The 17,678-nt window shown below is 45.0% G+C and overlaps 1 protein-coding gene across 4 annotated transcripts in view; it reads left to right on the top strand.

The window, feature by feature from the left end:
- The window catches only part of LHFPL2 (LHFPL tetraspan subfamily member 2), a 203,115-nt gene that overhangs the window by 32,765 nt on the left and 152,672 nt on the right, over positions 1-17,678 (top strand). The window contains exon 2 of one of the 4 annotated variants that reach the window (XM_059725111.1): positions 3,288-3,388. The exons of the other annotated variants lie outside the window; for them this stretch is intronic. The gene's annotated coding sequence lies outside the window, so the exon portion shown is untranslated. The remainder of the gene's footprint in view (positions 1-3,287; positions 3,389-17,678) is intronic. 4 annotated transcript variants of the gene reach the window in all.

Raw genomic sequence — 17,678 nt, 5'->3', positions numbered from 1 at the left:
CTGCTGCAGTCACTTAGTATTTATTTAGTAGCATAATAATTATTTTGGTAGCATCAGAGTAGTGTAGCTATGGTGGTCCCTGAGACATGAGGAAGGGCAGTTTGTTCCTGAAGGCTTTTCTAACTTCTCTTCCAACTGTACAGTCGGTCCAATAAAAGATATCGCAAAAGAACCCTTGCCTTTTATGCTAACATTACTTTACCATCTGCCTATTTTGTCAGTGGCATACTGCTTTGTCCAGTGGCATTTCTGTAGAATTCATTTACTTGCAGAATCAAAGGATTTTCTGAGTCAGTATTTTGCTGAGGATAAGAACAAATCTATTTAAATAAACTCCCTGGGTAAACTTTTGTTAATAGATAAAGATTTCACTTGAAAGACTAGAAAAACTTACTAAAACAGCAGGAACTGTTTGCAAGATCTCTATCTTCTGAGACAAGAGATTGTCCGCTCTTTTTACTAGAAAAGGATGAGGCAATGTGCAATGTTTATCTAGTTCTTCTCCTCAGAGAGGATAGAACAAAATAGAATGTTATCCAGAAGCGGGAGTGGGGAGAGGAATTATGTTGGATAGGACAAATGTTGAGAAGTCTTGGTGGCTCCAGCACTTCAATTTATTTTGTATGCATGACAGAATCTCATCACTGGCCTTAAATTAGTGCTCTAGGGCATGACCTGGCTGCCAGTTCACTTCTTGGTGGAATTCATTTCGTGAAGACATGACTTGGCCAAAAGACTCTCCTGAAAGAACATCTCTTATCCCTGCTCTTTTGATTGCCCCTGACATAGCTGATAGTTCGTTAGCTGAACTCACTCTGTTGTAAAAAGAAGGGAGAGGCTGATGCTTTGGAATTGGCTATCTTTCCAACACACCAGAATCTGGATTTATTAATGTTCAGTGTTAATTGGACATTATCCCAGGGTTATGGGTAGAGGTATGCTGAGATTTTGTTTGAGGTTGTGTGTGAAGGGGGGCTTTCTCCTTTATGCTAATGACTCTGTGGACCTTACAATGGGTACTTCATCCTGATTGCAATTTGGGGGAAGAGCTAGATTGGTTCATTAATGACAACAAGGGATGTTCTGCCTCTTCTGGTTCCCCTTCCTTTTCCTCTCCACTATTTTTTCTGTCCCTGCAGTGGCAGACCTTGCTACAGAGTTTTGTGGAAGAAAATTTCAAATATATCAAACTCCTAGACTAAAAATGTTGTTCAATTATTTGTCTTTCCAGTTCCTACAGGACACATCTACATGTTCATTAATGTGCTTTAGTTAACGTGCATTAAATCTAGTACTTCCATTGTGATGTACTAGGAAAATGAGCGTTAGCCTTTCTTCATGTGCATTAACTAAAGAGCACAGGGCACTTTTACATGTACTCCCGTGGTGCAGGGGGTAGTGCTTTAATTAGAGCAGCTCCAATAGACACTCTAATTGAAGCACTGCCACGTCTCGTGTATCTGAATCCTCACACTTAAAAATAGTGGTGGGGGTGATTGAACTAAAGCTCGTTTGATTAACTTTAGTTCAAGCACCCCTGCTGCCATTTTTAAGCACAGGGACATTGATACATGAGGTGCAGGAGGCTGGTGGAGCACAGTAATTGCCACCCTCCAGGTGACTCAATTAACTGAGTCTGCTCTGACACTCTGGAATTCTAACACATCAAAGCAGCCTCTGCTCTCATGTACAGGCGCCCATAGTTTTTAAGTGATGTTTAATGCACATTAGCCTATTTTAATGTGCATTAACTTAAAATCACATTTTTAGTGATGTTTTAGTGTGCATTGAAGTGTGCCTCCTGTGTCCAAGAGCTGTATCTGATTTGGAGTAGATTGTCTCTTCACTTACACCAGGAGTTTTCAACCTTTTTGGTTCAGTGTACCACTGGTGACCAGATGAGCGGGAGTGGGGAGGGGGTCCCCCAGCAGCCAGTTGATGAGTGGGGGGAGGTCCCCCAGCTGCACAGCAGTGATGGAAGTGCCAACGGCACACTGGCAGAAGTGCCAGAGGCAGAGTACCCCCTGAGGCCATCCCAAGTACCCCCAAGGGTACTCGTACCCCTGATTGAAAACCCCTGACTTACATGTTTTCTCCTTCTAGGCCATTTTGCAGAAGCTGCTGCCCATGTAGGCTTTAGGTACAGCTTAACTGAGAGAAGGTAGACATTAAAGGAAATGTCTATCTCCCTCAAGTATCTCATTGAAGAGTTCAGTTAACTCAGTGGATAGGACACAGTTTTCCTTTTTTGATAAGTCTGAACATGTTCCTGTCTTCTCCAGGCAGGATCCTAGAGGTTTTGAACAAGATGTAGTCCAAGCAGTATTTGGTTGCCTCGGCCTCTGTCCCCTGAGCAAGAGAGGAGTTAGACAGCATTGGGAAAGAATTGATTCTGAGGCAAGCAGTCTTCTGAATATCTCTTAAGTTCTGCATTTGGGATGGAATAACCACAGGCACAAATACAGACTGGGGAATGACTGGCTAGCTGCAGTACTGCAGAGAAGGACCTGAGGGTTACAGTGGACCATAAGCTGAATATGAGTCAACAGTATGTTCTGGTTGCCAAAAAAACCAACAGCATCCTGGCTTGTATTAACAGGAGTGTCAATTGCAAGGAGAAGTGATTCTTCTGTTCTGGTCAGCACTGGTGTCCAGTTTTGGGCCCTATACTTCAAGAAAGATGTGAACGGTTTAGAAATAATCCAGTACAGGGCAGCAAAACCAATCAGGGGCCTGAGAGATGAGATTTATGAGGAAAGGCTGCATGAACTAGGGTTATTTAGTATGGAGAAGAGAAGCCTGAGGGGGAACTTGATAAATCTTCAAGTACCTGATTTGGAGAAAGACTGTTCTCTTGTGGCTGTAGGGAACAGGACTGCCAGATTAGGAGTAATGGCTTGAAGATGCAACAAGGGAAATTAGGAGGAATTTTTGACTATGTGATGGTATGGCATTGGAACCAGCTTCCTAGAGAAGATGTCCTTGGAAACGTTCTGGCTTGGATGGTTTAGTCAGGGATGATCCTGTCTTGAACAGGGAGCTGAGGGTTGTAGACCCAGTAGAGCAGTTTGGCACATGGAAGATTGCATTTAGAACCTGTCCTAGCAGTCACATCTGACTGTGGAGCTCATTTGCTTTCTTCAGTGCTTCTTCATGGATTGCAGATAGATGGAAAACCTGGGACATAGAACAGGTACTACCAGTACAAGAGAGTGTAGAAAGGGGCCTTCAGGACCTCACACCTCTCTTTCTACTGTTGTTTATATCAAACTGCTCTCCTTTCACAGAGAATCTCATCTTATACCAGCCTGAGATCCCTGTCTTCCAGGAGAAAGACATATACTGGTCCTGAGTGGAATTAGTGGAGCATCCATCCTTGAGCCCCCAGGTTAGTCACCCCTTTGAGAGAGCCAGAAGAGGACCCATGGCAGGGAAGAAAGGATTCCTCTTCGAGGACAGAGTGATTGTGAACCATTAGACATGTTATCAGAGTCACTTCTGATCCTAATTTCACTGCTTCCATCCCCTGATGTATCACTATGGGAACAGACTCCCACAAAAGAAAGTTGGTGCTCAGTTTTGCTGCTCACCAGAGAGTTCAGAGGGCAGCTGAGTGGGTATCATTGAGTACTGCTTTCCTATGCCTGCTTCAGAGAGTAGTCTGGAGATAATCTTTAGTGCTAAATTCCCTTATTTATTTCCACAGATTGAAAACATAGCAAATCAATGCAAATATGACCAGTCCCTAGACCACAGGGGCTAAACTCTAGCCTGTGGGCCAGATCTGGCATGTGGAGCTGTATCATTTAGCCTGTGAGGCTCCCCAAGTGTCCAGAAATGTGGCAGCAGGGGAGCAGTGACAGTGTTGATCGTCGCTCCCATGCTGTCAAATCTCCAGACTCATGGCAAACCCTGCAGGCTGGATAATGTGGCCTTGCATGCCAGATTGCTCTGGTGCCCAGTCATATTGCAGCAGCATGGAGCCAAATCATGGTAGTATGCAGTCAGATCTGGTAGGTGGGTGGAGTGCTGCCAGATTAGGACAGCAGACATTTGGGGGCTGGATGAGGGCAGAGCACAGTTGGAATAGGAAAGCACAGGGCTGATTTGGGAGAACAGGGCTGGATTGGGGTGACTGGCAACTGGATTGGGGTGATGTGGGATCTGGAATGCAGTCCAACCCTGTGCCACTCACTTGGCCCGTGGGGCCAGAAGGTTGAGACCAAAACTGTAGACACATGCTGGTTCTCTTAGTTTACATAAATGTTAGACCCATAGAGGCACTCTTCCTCCATGGGGAAGGAAAGCCAACATTTCAAGCTGGAATTAGAGAAACAAATACTAAAACCACAGGGTAGGCTCTTGTGCAAGAGTATACTTGGGAAATGTGCAGCTGCCCAAGACACACTATAGGTATGCATTTCTTCTTATGTATTCTGGAAAGGCAACTAGAAGATCAGGGGAAGTATTAGGTTGTTATGCTGAGCTGCTCCTGAATATCACTGCAGGAGTGATTCCCAGTAGCATTATTGTACATACCACCACTTCCATATCCTTCCCATATTAGATGAGAAGTGATAAGAAGGCCAGTAGCCTAGATGTGCAAGAACTGACTTGCAGTAGAGGTCCCTTTGGCCCACTGTTTATTTTTGCTATGTCAGTCTCCATTTTATAAGATCCTGGCCTCCTCAGTACCAGGTTAAATTTTGACTAGTACATACTGGATGCGTCTACACATTCATTAATGTGCCTTTGTTACTGTGCATTAAGTCTAGTACCTCTGGGCATTTATACACATACCTTTCAGTCCTGCAACACATACTTTTTGGTCCTGCAACATGCTGGAGATCTTTCACTTCAGAGCAGACTTGATTAATCGAGTCTGCTTCACACGCAAGCTGATGTGCACTGTGCTGCATTGCATGCAGTTGTATAAGCGGTGAAATGCGTGTCAGTGTGCAAAAAATGGTGGCAGTGTGCTTTTGAACTAAAGCACCTTCTGTGTGTTTTAATTCAAAAGTGCACTGCTGCCATTTTCTCAGTGCTGATGTCCATTTTGCTGCTTATACAATGGGAAATGTCACAGCACTGGCGCTTTACAAAGCATCTGGTGCTGCGGCGCTTGCATGTGTAAAAATGCCCTCTAATATGAGGTACTAAATAAAGGCACAGTAGCTGCGCTAATGCACAATAGCAAAGGCCAACTTTTTTTGTGACATTTAATACTCAGTAGACTAATTCTACTGTGCATTAGCACATTAGCATGGTTTTTACTGGAATATCATGATTCAGGATGAAGATATGCATGATGCCAAAGAAATCAAACATTGACCTAGACCTGGGCATTTATCATGAACAATTATTTGGGCTGGAGGGCCACTTAAGGAGTTTTGGTGAGCTATTGGTGAGGGGTGGGTGGCATTGATCCTATCCAGCCCACTGGCTGTTGCTAGTAGCCTGAGGAGGAAGGGCTGCCCCGATGCAACACTGCCACTGGCAGCTGGGCCTGCATTGGACGATGTGCAATGCTACGTACTGAGTAGCCATCCTGCTTGCCTGCTGTGATGAGCTGCTGCCATCGCACCCCACCAGGAAAGTTGGGGGCAGCTGCCCCAAGCCGAGCCCTGCCATAGCTTGCATGGACTCACCTGCTAGGGGAGCGATGGTGGCAGCAGCTCATCATGGCGGCAGGAGGGGGGGGGAGGGACAGGGCAGCTACTAAGCGTGCTGCATCATGCCCCATCCAATGCAGGCCCTCTTGCCAACAGCTGCAGTCCCAAGACTATACAGTGGCAGCACCAACAGGAAGTCAGCAAGAGGTGCACTGGGGGGTGGGTGGAGCAGTTTGGACATTGCTCAGTCTGGTCTGGCCCTAGTTACAGCAGCATAGAGTGGTGCGGGGTCCAGTCCTACCTCCTCAGGCTCCTGGCAGCAGCTGGTGGGCTGGATAGTATCAGTTGGCAGGTTGGATACAGCCCGCAGGCCATATTTTGTCCACCCCGGCCTAGACTGAGGTTCATAGATTCATAGATGTTAGGGTCGGAAGGGACCTCAATAGATCATCGAGTCCGACCCCCTGCATAAGCAGGAAAGAGTGCTGGGTCTAGCTGACCCCAGCTAGTTGCTCATCTAACCTCCTCTTGAAGACCCCCAGGGTAGGGGAGAGCACCACCTCCTTTGGGAGCCCGTTCCAGACCCTGGCCACTCGAACTGTGAAGAAGTTCTTCCTAATGTCCAATCTAAATCTGCTCTCTGCTAGCTTGTGGCCATTATTTCTTGTAACCCCTGGGGGCGCCTTGGTGAATAAATACTCACCAATTCCCTTCTGTGCCCCCGTGATGAACTTATAGGCAGCCACAAGGTCGCCTCTCAACCTTCTCTTGCGGAGGCTGAAAAGATCCAGTTTCTCTAGTCTCTCCTCGTAGGGCTTGGTCTGCAGGCCCTTAACCATACGAGTGGCCCTTCTCTGGACCCTCTCCAGGTTATCCGCATCCCTCTTGAATTGCGGCGCCCAGAATTGCATGCAGTACTCCAACTGCGGTCTGACCAGCACCCAATAGAGGGGAAGTATCACCTCCTTGGACCTATTCGTCATGCATCTACTGATGCACGATGAAGTGCCATTGGCTTTTTTGATGGCTTCGTCACACTGCCGACTCATGTTCATCTTGGGGTCCACTAGGACTGCAAGATCCCTTTCCACTTCCGTGCTACTCAGCAGGTCATTCCCTAGGCTGTAGGTGTGCTGGACATTCTTCCTCCCTAGGTGCAGCACTTTGCATTTCTCCTTGTTGAACTGCATTCTGTTGTTTTCCGCCCATATGTCCAACCTGTCCAGATCTGCTTGCAGCTGTTCCCTGCCCTCCGGCATGTCCACCTCTCCCCATAGCTTTGTGTCATCTGCAAACTTGGACAGAGTACATTTCACTCCCTCGTCCAAGTCACTGATGAAGACATTAAAGAGTATCGGTCCAAGGACTGAGCCCTGCGGAACCCCACTGCCCACACCCTTCCAGGTCGAAACCGACCCATCCACCACGACTCTCTGGGTGCGACCCTCCAGCCAATTCGCCACCCACTGTACTGTGTAGTCAGCCAAGTCACAGCCTCTTAACTTGTTCACCAGTATGGGGTGGGATACCATATCGAAGGCCTTCCTGAAGTCTAAGTATACGACATCCACCCCTCCTCCTGTGTCCAGGCGTTTCGTAACCTGGTCATAAAAAGAAACTAGATTGGTCAGGCACGATCTGCCCGCCACAAACCCGTGCTGATTTCCCCTCAGCATAATTTGTCCTGCCGGGCTCTCACAAATGTGAGCCTTGATAATTTTTTCAACGACTTTGCCAAGGATGGAGGTGAGACTGACAAGTCTATAGTTGCCCGGGTCCTCCTTCCTCTCCTTTTTGAAAATGGGGACCACGTTGGCCCTTTTCCAGTCCTCCGGGACTTGGCCCGTTCACGACGAGCTTTCAAATATTCCCGCCAGTGGCTCTGCAATGATGTCGGCCAGTGCCTTCAGCACCCTTGGATGGAGCTCATCCGGGCCTGCTGACTTAAAGGCATCCAGTTCTTCCAAGTGACTCTGCACCATCTCAGGGTCTACGCATGGTAGTCTGGCGCCTTGCTGCTGCCTCTCTACAACCCCAGTGAGAGACTTGTTGTGCCCCTCACTTAGGAACACTGAGGCAAAGAACTCGTTGAGGAGTTCAGCCTTGTCCCCCCTGTCTTTCACCAATTGTTTCTGCTCATTTAGCAGGGGTCCTATTCCTCCCTGGGCCTTCATTTTACTCCCTATATATCTAAAAAACAATTTCTTGTTAACTTTTACTTGGGTTGCCATCCTCAGCTCCATGGTAGCTTTGGCCCATCTAACTGCCTCCCTACAAGCACGAGCAGAGGAGGTATATTCACCTTTGGTGATCTCTCCCTGTTTCCACTTTTTATGTGCTCCCCTTTTGTCCCTTAGGCTGCCCTGGATTTCTCTGGTCAGCCATGGAAGCCTCCTGGCCCCTTTCCCTCTTTTGCCTCGCTCGGGGATCGTCTTGCTTTGTGCCCAAAGGATCGTTTCCTTAAGGCACAGCCACCCTTCTTGGGCTTCCATCTCTTCAAATCTCCTACTCTGCAGCGCGTCCTTGACTAATCGCCTGAGTTCATTGAGATCAGCTTTCCTAAAGTCTAGCACTTTCACCCTACTAGTTACCTTACCCACTCGCCGTCTTATGGTGAATTCTATTATTAGGTGATCACTGTCCCCCAGATGGCTACCGATCTGGAGGTCCGCTACCATGTCATCTCCCATTGCCAATACCAGATCCAGTATGGCATTCCCCCTAGTGGGACCGTGTACCTCCTGAGTCAGGTGGAGGTCCTGTACACAGGTTAGAAACCTGCGTGAGCGGTGGGACCTTGCTTTCTGTGACTCCCAGCAGATGTCCGGGTAGTTTAGGTCCCCCATGACTACCGCCTCTTTAGCTTTTATGGTCTCTGAGATTTGCCTGAGGAGCCCCAAATCTCTTTCTTCCCCTTGATGTGGGGGTCTGTAGCAGACCCCTACCACCAAATCCCTTTCTCCTTGCCCCCCATGTAGCCTAACCCACAATCCTTCTACTTCCTCATCCTTGGATTCCGTCTTGAGGGTTGATGTATATTGCTCACTGACATAGAGCGCAACTCCTCCCCCTTTCTTCCCCACCCTGTCCTTTCTGTACAATCTATAGCCCTCAATATGTACTGCCCAGTCATGGGATGAATCCCACCAGGTTTCCGTTAGCCCCACTAAGTCATAGGTGTTTAGTGCAAGCAGGAGCGCTAGTTCATCCTGCTTGTTTCCCATGCTCCTAGCATTAGTATATAGGCACTTGAGCCCTAAGACTGGTGCCTTTGCTGCCCCCCAGCTCCGAGTCCCAAGGGGCCCTTTGGTTCTTACCTTCTCGTTTCTTACCTGTGCCGTAGTGCTGGCATCCCCATGGTTTTCAGGTTCCCAATGCTCTTTCTTCAGGCTGGGCTGTCCTTGTGGGTGCCACATGGTTTGGTGGTCCACAGCTTCCCCCGCCCTCATCTTCCCCTCTCCCCGACGAGCCTAGTTTAAAGCCCACCGGAGGAGATCTGCCAACCTAGAAGAAAACACATGCTTACCTTTGGGGGACAGGTGAAGCCCATCCCAGCTGAGCATGTCCCTCGTCGTGATGTGTGGGTCATTGTCCAGGAAGCCGAAGCCTGCCTCGAGACACCACTGCCGAAGCCGCCAGTTGGTCTCTCGGATGCAGTTCTCAATCCGGTTGAACATTACCAGATACAAGCCCACATCACAGAAGAAACAGATAATAAAGGTGACCATTAAGGAGAATGAGTGGTGTCACAGAATCTGTTTCTTAAAGGAATGTTCTTGGAATTCCAGTCTCGTACGCAGGCATGTGTAGTGATCCAGTATTCCGGCATTGCTTCTCTGGTAGTTTTCCATCCATTTTTTCCATTGTCAGAGATTTAGCTCCAGTCTTATAGTCTCAAATTCCACTGTTTTTGGAATTGATCTTCCTGTTTCATTCAAGTAATGGGCACTAAGAAGAGAGCATGCCATCCACCAGCTTGAACACAGTGATTCATGGTGGTATTAGGCCATTGCTGCTCATGTGCTGTGCAGCAAGTGTGAAAGAATTTTCCTAATTCCTGTAAGGAATATGATCAGACCTACTACTCCTTTGGCACTCTTTCATTGGGGACCAAGAAAGTTTCCAAATTAATATTTGGATGAAGCGATATTACTGTCATGGACCCCCCAAAGAGAAGTCAACAGGCAATATTTTACTGGCTGGTATGAAGTCCATGGCTTAAACCATATTTAACATGGTTGTTATAGCCTAAAGTTCCCATTTGATATGCACAGATTTAAGAGTCTGTGTGTCTCAGTTGTATCCGGACATGGGGGAGTTAGGGGCAAAGTGCTACAGTGGTCACTACCAGGAGTCCAGAACCAAGGATCACAAACCAGGAACCCAGAGAAGGCATGCAGGAGCAGGGTAGAAGAGGTAGACAGGATTCAAGTTGGGCAGAGGTTCAGGCAGAGCCAAAGATCATAGAACAGACCAGGAATACCGGGGCTAGACAGATTAGAAGCCCACAAAACACTGCAAGAGCTGCTGATTTTAAGCAACAGCCACATATCTAGGCACTTCAACAAGGGCGAGCTGAGGGCTCTTAGGTAGCCTGCAACCAGTTCCATCCAGGCTATCGGGGCCAGCTGTGGCTTGTCTAGGTAGCAAGCAGACAGACTCCTGACACTGTGCAAAAAAAATTATGTCTGTGCAATATAATGTCATCATAGTCAAGGAGATTTTTTTACAAATCCAATGGTAAAAGCTTCCTTAAGATACCAACCTTGATGGATCATAGTTTACCAACTTAGAACCTCCTTCTGCTCCTTAAAGCACTACCCAGAGGTGTCACCCCTAGAATAAAACTCCTAGTGGTTGTAATCATTCAAATGACTATGATTTCTTTTTAAGTTGGGAGCTCTCTCTAAGAAAAGTACAGCATTGTACTTTCTAATTCAGGAAAGGAATTCATAACTGTTGTAGAATTTATTCCATATTCCTCCTTTAATTTAGCATCATCTTCAGTTCCTAGGAACACATGCAGTCTCAGGATGAAGTAGTTATATCTCCTGTGTTGAGATCTATTTGGCAACTATTAATTCACTATATCTTGTATCTGGCCTTAGCCAATGTTACTTAATTTCTTTTGGCCGAAGTCTTCTCCATGCCTAGTAGGGCTGCGCAAAGCTTCAGTCCGTGATTCAATTCGGCAGAGATTCAGCCTGATTCGGTGGCTGAATCTCTGAATCTGAATCAAATCAGAGGATGCTTTAATCTCTCCAAATCGAATCGGAACCCTCTGAATCAATTTGGAGTGATTCAGAAAGATTTGGTCATTTGGACATAAACACAGCTTTAAATGTTTTTTCTACATACCTCTAGGTAGCAGGCAGCTCATGAATGCTGCAATGCTGGGGTGCATGAAGCATCCCACAGGAGTGTGGGGGGGGATCCCCAGGACACTCGGTAGCAGACCTGGACCTGGACCAGAAGCACTTCCGGTCCACTTTTGGGTCTGCCAGAGGGTGTACTGGGGAGCCCCCCCCCCCCCCCCCCGGCTTAGTGGCTGGTGCCTACTGGGTCTGGGGGGGGGCACCTGGGGTCTCCCCATGGCCAATTGCCAAGCTGGGGGGGCATGGAGGGAGCCTCCTGTGCACTCCCCAGTGGACTTGGAAGTGGACTGGAACTACTTCTGGTCCACTTCCGGGTTCACCACTGAGCACTTGGAGGGCCCCCTCCCCACCCCACACTCCTGTGGGACACTCCAGCTACCCCAGCATCGCTGTGTTTACTAGTACCTCGAGGTATGTAGGAAAAACTTTTAAAGCTGTGTTTGTGTCTGAATCACTGATTCTCCGAATCAACTTTGAATCTTCAGATTCGGCCAAATTGAATCAGGGACAGTGATCCAAATCAATTAATCAAATCACAGTTCCTGATTCGGGCTGAATCCGAATCGAATAGGGCCCACTTTGCACACCCTTAATGGCTAGTACTAAGGGTAGAGGAGATGCCTCTTCCGTACTTTATTTTGGATATATTTAAAGGATGCTTCTCATGCAACTCCCTACACACACACACACTTTTGTGACTGATCTGGTAGGCCTTAGTTTAAAGAACAGGGAAAATTCTAAAAATTCCCTTTCTTTAAGTAGTAGGTGTACTGTTTAGCTCAGCCTGGAGAGAAATGGATTATCTGGAACAGACGATTATTGACTTCCAAGGATTTGTTTTTATGGGGAAGAAATTTACTGTGCTCTGTAGGAGAACAAATTGACAAGGAAAATGAAGTATTTAACATAATTTGTACTTAGGAAAGTGGATTTGAATTTTTGCCGAGGGTGTAAAATTCAAGAGGCAGAGCAATGACTGCTGGGCTCCAAAGCTTCATGGAGGTTAAAGTACCCATTCTGGCAGGTTCATGTTGCTCAAATAAAAGAAAACTCAAGGTAAACATTTATAAATTTTCCTAATCTGCTGTCATGTGTGTACTCAGGGAAAAGCTTTTTGTTACACTTATTTTTGTCATGAAATTAAGTTGGGGCACCTGAACCTTGGAATAAAAAAACTCTCTTATTTTGAATCAGATCATTCTGATACAGAAGTCTGTTCTGTTTGCCTCTGGTTTGATATATTTTTGCATTGTCTGATAGGTAAAATAAGCAACTTTCCAACTTCTTTCTTGGTGTTTAATGCCTCATTAAAGCAGTGATATAACAAATGAGAATCTAAGTCCATGCTACTATCTTAATTTAGATATAGAGGCCTTTAAGCAAGCTTTATGTACTATATAATATCCCATTCCAAAAAGTGACTGTTTTAATTTGCTGTCTTTTTTATATGGTGATGATAGCCCTGTTATGTAAATTGGATTTACCATAGACATTTGACTGCTATACCTGCACATTGTAAGTAACCACAGCAAAGATAAATTAGCAGGCAATGTTTCAGAATTCATGAAGGCTTTGAAAACTGTCATTAAAATAAACATCTCCTTGAACACATTTCAGGAAAAGATTTATTGGAGGCTTTTCAGTATAGCTATTGAAAAGTTCATTAGGAATACAAACAGTGTAGATAGTTGATTCAACAAATCTGACAACAACAATAGATAGGACCTGAACAATAGATTTCTCAATCGGCAGTTTCAGCCAGTAAAACTGTATAGTACTCTGGGGGGGGGGGGGGGTTTGAGTTCTGTAATCCCTGACTTTCTACTTTTCAGAAATGTACAGTGTGATTATTATAAAGAATAACTTCTGGTTTCTACAATCAGATCAAGAGTCTGATAGAATATCAACCAAAAAGTAGGAATCGATGTATATGATTTACAGGAGTATCTATCTGTGTTTTCCAAGGACTTCCAGTTACGAGTGAACACAGAAAATCTGTGTAGCTCCATGAGGATTGCACAAAGTTGTTGTGTCCATGATGAAGCTGCTATTGTTTTCATGCTCTGAAATGGCATGTGGAAATGTCTGCTCTGAGAGCACTGGGAGACGTGCAACTTTTGCCTGCCTTGCGCTTTTGGAATTCATGCCTAATAGAGCTTGCTCCAGTGATTATTTTTTAAATATGGGGCTAGTCTTTGCCCTGAGACAATCACATAGTAGAGACTTCTTTCTCCTTCAAAAGATTGATTATATCTGTTATTAGGAGTAATATGATCTCTTATTTATAAAAAGAGGAAATGTCCATATATTAATTTTAGTCTTCATAAAAGTTACTATGCTTCCTCTTGTTTAATAGTGAAGAAGTCACAATGCCTCTAGATTTGCCTTATTTATTACAAAAGAGATGTAGGTTGAGAAATGCACATTTTAAGCGTGGTTATAAAATAGACCCTAGAGATTCTGGCAGTCTCAGCCTGTTGGTTCATTACAGTCCTCATTGGTAGAGTAACATTTTTATCATCCTGAATCAGGTCCTTAGCCCCAGGGTATCTAGCCATTTCTGTTTGTTTGGAGACAGGTACTCTTCCCCTCACCTCCCTGATCCCCCTGTATGCTCCCTTTAATGGGAGGTTGCTGACCTGCTTATTGTGAAACCTGTCTCTTGTCCCTTCTGAGATGGGTACACTCTACTACCCTTCACCAGAGTTTCTCGTGCCACAGGCCTTTTCAGACCTTTTTTTAACTTATGTTTTGGGAAAATATGGCAGGAAAGCAAGTGTGCTGAATGAAACTGAGAGTTGCTTGGGGATTTCCATTAGCCCCTACAGCCGCAAGTAGAGTTTCAGACATGAACTTTATAGAGACATTGGCTTCCTGCCCTTTCCCTTAAGTGAAGCCTAAAGCAGCAACACAGCAGGCTCTCACTTCCTGAATCGAGCCAAAGGATTTTATGAAGGAGCTCTGAAATGTCTGTTCTTAACATCTCTTTAGCCAGTCTGTCTGTTCTCTTGCCCCTCAGCATGTCTCTTAAGCTGCCCAGGAGAGCTGAAAAGAACTTTTGGAAAGAACAAAACATAAAAGCAAAAACATCTGACTTGTGGATAAGCAGTCAGGTAGACTCCATTTGTCCTGTTTGGCTAATAAAAGCCCTTAGTTCATAATTTCCCTCTCTGTTCTCTCTAGAGACTCTAGTACAATCTCTAAGACCAGGGTTTCTCTCATTCAGTTCACTTGAATCTTTCTCACAATGAAAGGTTATCACCTATTTAAAAGTTTGTATTAGAGTAGACAAGGTTCCTTGGGTGAATTTGATATCTTTTATTAGACCAACCCAAATAGTTGGAGAATAGTTATTAAGCAAGCTTTTGGGTTCAAAAACCCTTCGTCAGGCTAAGGATGTTTCAGCAGTTGGTGTGTGCTCTTCCTGGATGGAATGAAAAGTAAACAAGCCAGGGGCTGGGCTGGGGAGTCAGTTGCCTGGCAGACTGTAATGTGTCAAAAATCCAATGTCTATGTATTAGAGTAGTGCAGATGAGAATGGGCAGTGAGTAAACCTAGAAGCCAGCATGATCCTGCCTGCCACACTTAGTTTGAATCTTTAGGGATTAAGAGTTTACAGTCTTCAAGGACCCAGGATAGATAATCTAGTTTTGCTGCTTCAGTGCATGGAGATAGTATGGTTGAGTTTTTTTAGGTCCCTTTCAGCTCTTTATTTAAGGGTTACGTTTGTTAAGGAGAATGTAACTTTCGAACTAACTGTCTTATCTCTTACCAAAAGAATAAATGCTCAGTCAGAAAGCCTAAAGCCAAACAGAAGATGGTATAGTTCCTGTTGTTTCTAATCATAACGTGGCTCATCACAGAAAGTATAAATAATGACTACATATAATGCTGTTGTCATAACTTCTTCAGGCATGGGTTACAAATGCATCTCACTCACTAGACTGGTCTGAGAGTCTTTCCTTAGTTCTTACTACTTACTGAAGTTGCCAAAAATTCAACCAGATCATACTTATTGTCATTCTGATCACAGCTTGTAGCTTGTAGCCATAAAAGAATGGTTTCCAAGCAGCTCTGAAGCTTAACAAATGATTAAAGATCTCAGGTACCAGCTTCCTTTAATCTCACTTTAGCTTGCACCTCAGTTTTTAATGCTGGCTGAGTATCAGTAGGTACGCTGATTAAAAGTTCTTCAATTCACTAGTTCTCCCAGATCAACTATTAATTTTTTTTCCTAAAATGAATGCTGCAGTCCACTTAATTTACATATCTGTACTTTCTTCAGAATTGGAAAAGCACTTCTGTACCCTAGAGGTTATAAGAGTTATAAAATTCTGTCTACACAAAATTAATCCGAGGTGGAAATGTAATGCATTGTTTGCATTTTGGAGTAGAAGGAGAGCACAAGAGGGTTGATAAACATATTGATTAAATTGGCTAGTTTCCAGATTTCTAGATCAGGAAGAAATGCAGTAGAGCTCTATGGGTGCCTCTAGACATGTGGCATGCCTGTTCTGGTGTGCTGTAATTACAGCGCACTAGAGCAGACTCAGTTAATCAAGTCTGCTGGAGCATGCTAATTAGCACACTCCAGCTGCCTTGCATTGAGCATCCCCATGTTTCAAAATGGCTGCAGGGGTGCTTTAACTAAAGCTTGTCGAATGAGCTTTAGTTAAAGGGCCCCTACTGCCATTTTGAAGTGTAGGGATCATGAATACACAAGATGATGTGGGTGCTTTAGAGTGGCTCCCAAGAGCCACTCAAATTTAAGTGACCCCTTTCTACCCCCAGAGCACATGTAAAGATGCTCTATATGGCTAAGTTAAGCAGTCACTTGGTCCTGATTCCTTTAATTTACTAAGCAATGTAAGATAAATGTATTAGGTTTTGGGAGCCTCCAGACATAGGCCGTGTCCACAAGAGCAAGGATGTTTGTTTAGCAGGATACCTTGTGCCGCTGCTAGTTATCCCCGGGGAACGCCTGTGCCATGTGCCCTCTGGCATGCGGCAGATTACCTTGGGTGTGATAGGGGAGGCTGGGTCTAGCACTCTGCTAGCCCCAGCTTCCTTACCTGGGGTCCTGCAGGCCTCCTGGGGTTGCAGCAGCAGTGATCCTGCCGCATGGCTGCAGCTGGCTGGGCTCTGGTTTTGAGTGGTGTGAACTGCCCCGTGTGAGCTGCTTTGCTTTTTCTGTGTGGTTTTTTTTTTTACCTCTGGATATCCAGGAGACAACCTCCTCCCCCCCCCCCCCCCCAAACACACACACACACACTACTCCCTTGCAGTGTCGAGAACAGCTGAGTGTGCAGTGTCCACATAACGCACAGCTGCACTCATCTGGACGTGGCCATAGAGTCTACCTTGATTCCATTTGACCTGAGCCAAGGTTTAACATTTTATCTGTTGGCTTGGTGACCGAGCATATAATACTTCCTGGCAATTGCCTTTGTGCATTATCATGTCTTGCAGTAAATAATAAATACAAGCTTGCTTTCATTAACATGTACCTGTTTCACTGATCAGCTGCAACTTAGCTTTTACTTCCCTCAGGCTAGCTTTGTGCAAATGGTCAGTTACTGCAAGAGTAGCTGATGGGCTGTCAGTTCCTACCATCATTTACCTTGTAGGAACTTGCCTGCTCCTGCTTTTGGTTGGTTTTCAAGCCTTGTCATATTAGATTTGCCTGTTGGAGATTTGAGTGCCAAAATGAGCTGGCAGCAGTGAGAAGGGAGGGAAAAGGAGGAAAATGTTAGTAAATATTTCTGAACCAGTACCACTAGGATACTCATCTGTACTGTTCAGAACTTCTCATTCCTACATCAGTGGTGCTCAGCCTGCCAGGCCTGTAGGGTGGTTGAGTGGCCAGGGCTGGTCAGTGTGATTCTGCACACTTGCCTGATCTCATGCTAAATCATTCTATAGTATGCTCCATAATTAATTGATCTATTTTTATTGTACTGTAACTTATATAGGGAAGTACATCCTCTGTGCTTTAGATCAGTCACCTGGTGTTCTTTTACATATGGTTTTTTAATTGCTATTTCATATAGTAAAGAATTCTTTTGCTATGTGAGGGTTTATTTTAGACAACTGTTTTCTATAAGCAGCTGAACAGTTTTTCAATTTAATAATGCATGCTTGGCTTCTCCAAAACCTGTTGAAGTCTAAAATAAAATCTAAATAAAAAGCCTGGCTAGTGGTGAGGTATGATACAGAGGATGACTTTTCCTTTCCTATTGCTGTTGGGGTTAGCTGGAGAGAAGAATATTGCAGGTGTGAGATTCTCAGTTTTAAGTTGAATGCTCTATACTGAACTGTACTAAACATTAGTTGAGAAATGGTATTTCATATTGAACCTACAGTGGAGAGGGATGGGGACTGCCAAGTAGATTAGAGACACTTATCAGGGAGGAGGAATGTGTGATAGGAAGGGACAATGTGTGGTCTGACACAAAGTGTTGAGTTAAAAGTTTGGGATGCTGTTTCCATTTCTTCACCCTGTTCCTTTACTTAATGCCTGAGAAATTGTTAATGCGATGTTTGAGCTGCTGGAGTAGAAAGCAGACTTCAATTTTGGCAGGTGACTGGACTGCAGGTTCAAGCTTCCTATGTGGTGACAAATAATGGAAGTAAGCATGTGGTTTTCAAAATTAATTACTTTTTCCATTTATCTTAAATCAATTAGTTTACA

The sequence above is a fragment of the Alligator mississippiensis genome, chromosome 3 (genome assembly GCF_030867095.1).
Source record: "Alligator mississippiensis isolate rAllMis1 chromosome 3, rAllMis1, whole genome shotgun sequence".
In the NCBI taxonomy this organism is placed as follows: domain Eukaryota; kingdom Metazoa; phylum Chordata; order Crocodylia; family Alligatoridae; genus Alligator; species Alligator mississippiensis.
Note: the sequence above shows the minus strand (reverse complement) of the source record. Positions and strands in the feature narration are given on the sequence as shown.